This window comes from Mercurialis annua (assembly GCF_937616625.2).
Source record: "Mercurialis annua linkage group LG4 unlocalized genomic scaffold, ddMerAnnu1.2 SUPER_6_unloc_15, whole genome shotgun sequence".
NCBI classification, from domain to species: Eukaryota; Viridiplantae; Streptophyta; class Magnoliopsida; order Malpighiales; family Euphorbiaceae; genus Mercurialis; species Mercurialis annua.
In genome coordinates this window covers 125001-127500 of record NW_026605944.1, presented here as the reverse complement: position 1 = coordinate 127500, position 2500 = coordinate 125001, and positions in this window count along the sequence as shown.

The following is a 2500-nucleotide window of genomic DNA, read 5'->3' as shown; positions in this document are numbered from 1 at the left end:
TGCGAAGAGAAAAGAAGAAAAAAAAACCTAGGGAACTTGCAAGGAAAACCGCGGGACCACAATCATGATGCAATCGGAAGGATGGGTGACGGCCGCAATTCGCATGATCGCACGTGCGCCTCGTCGGCTCGGGCATTACAAATCTATGGGATCTGTAATGCCCGAGCCGGCTAAACTGGTGGCATTTGAAAATACGGCCATGCACGGAGAGCCCCCTCAGCATCGTATCCACCTCAGCAAACTTCATTGGCGGAAGAGCAACCCTCGGAAAAACCGAGTTGACGCAATCAACAAGTTCGATGCCCGCCGCAATGCGTAGAGCACCTCACCGGCCTTCGCGTCGGATCCATCCTCAACATTAAAAATGCATCGTCGTAAAGGATCCAGACTCGCCGCGCGCCGACTTCCTCGGCATTTAAAATGCGTCGTCGAAAAGTCATGGAACGCGGCTCGTCGCATGCCTCGGCATTGAAAATGCGTCCTCGGCAAGCACACACGTCGGAAAATAGCATACAACGTGACACCATAAGCTATACATTCACCGAGATTCATTTCGGCAAATGCTCGCCTAGGTTTCCGTCAAAAAATACCAACAACCTACACCTCGGGGGCCGGGCCCCCCCGAATCCGAAAATATTTTTTCCAACACCGAAACGGGTCGACGAGTTTTTTTTCCTTCCCTCGTCAGTGCCATAGGTGCGCCAAAAGGCGCGCACCAAAAGCCTTCGGCAGTTGGTGCAGGGAGGTGAGGCATAGTGCACCCCCCTAAAGAGCTCTTAGGACTTTTTTTGGACTGCCAGGAGGAAATATCACATGTGCCCAGCAACCCCCCCCCCCCATTTTTAAAAATCGGCATGGAATTTTGATCTGAAATTTTGGAAATATGTTTATATATACCCAAACCTGCATAATAACAAATATCAGAATTTTTCGAGTCCCGGAAGTATTTTATTTTATTTATTTATCGTTTTACCTTCGGAAATTCATAACCGGCAAAAAAAAATTCCAAAAATCACCAAACTTCTTTCTAAATTCCTCATTTAATATATATTAACTACTGTATGAATATTGTTCGAGGAAAGTATTATAGAATTTCACTTAGTGCAAGACATATACATTTTTACACAGAGCAGAGGTTCATTCGGCTGGGAAGCAAAACCAGCAGAGGTTCATACGGCTGGGGAATGTATGCAAGGCATGCCAAGGCATGCCGAAGGGCTGCTGAAGCCCAGCCGAGAGGCTGCCGAAGGGCTGCCGAAGCCCTGCCGAAGGGCTGCCGAAGCCCTGCCGAAGCCCTGCCGAAGCCCTGCCGAAGCCCTGCCGATGCCCAAGGGCTGCCCATGCGCTGCCGAAGGGCTGCCGAAGCCCTGCCGAAGCCCAGCCGAAGGGCTGCCGAAGGGCTGCCCATGCGCTGCCCATGCGCTGCCGAAGGGCTGCCGAAGCCCTGCCGAAGCCCAGCCGAAGGGCTGCCGAAGGGCTGCCCATGCGCTGCCCATGCGCTGCCGAAGGGCTGCCGAAGCCCTGCCGAAGGGCTGCCGAAGGGCTGCCGAAGGGCTGCCGATGCCCAAGGGCTGCCCATGCGCTGCCGAAGGGCTGCCGAAGCCCTGCCGAAGGGCTGCCGAAGGGCTGCCGAAAGGCTGCCGAAGCCCTGCCGATGCCCAAGGCCTGCCGAAGGGCTGCCGAAGGGCTGCCGAAGGGCTGCCGAAGGGCTGCCGAAGCCCTGCCGAAGCCCTGCCGAAGCCCTGCCGAAGGGCTGCCGAAGCCCTGCCGAAGGGCTGCCGAAAGGCTGCCGAAGCCCTGCCGATGCCCAAGGGCTGCCGAAGCCCTGCCGATGCCCAAGGGCTGCCGAAGGGCTGCCGAAGGGCTGCCGAAGGGCTGCCCATGCGCTGCCGAAGGGCTGCCGAAGGGCTGCCCATGCGCTGCCGAAGGGCTGCCGGTGCGCTGCCGATGCGCTGCCGAAAGGCTGCCGAAGCCCAGCCGAAAGGCTGCCGATGCCCAAGGGCCGCCGCTGGGCTGGCGAAGGCCTGCCGACCGGCTGCCGAAGGTCCTTCCGATGGACATGCGAGGGCCTTCGGAGGGACGTCGGCGGGCCTTTCCGAGGGTCTTCGAGGCCACACACGCGCTCGCGTCTCGCGCCGAGCTGCCGAGTGCCCGAGTGCCCGCACCCGCACCCGGTCCCGCACCCGCACCCGCACCCGGTCATTAGATTAATGCACGGGGGGGGGGGATTTTCCGCAATTCCGAGCATTTCGACGCAATTTTCCGGCCGGGCATTTTCCGCGATTCGCCGCAGTTTTTCCGGGCGGGGCATATCCGTAATTATCCGGGGGCATTTCCGTAATTTTGCCAGGCAGGGATTTTTCCGCAATTTCCAGCATTTTTCGCATAGCGCGCGCCCGCGCCGCTTGCACCGCGGACGAGGGCTTGCGGCAAGCCCGCGGGGGTGAGGAATGGTGCACCCCCCTAAAGAGCTCTTAGGACTTTTTTTGGACTGCCAGGA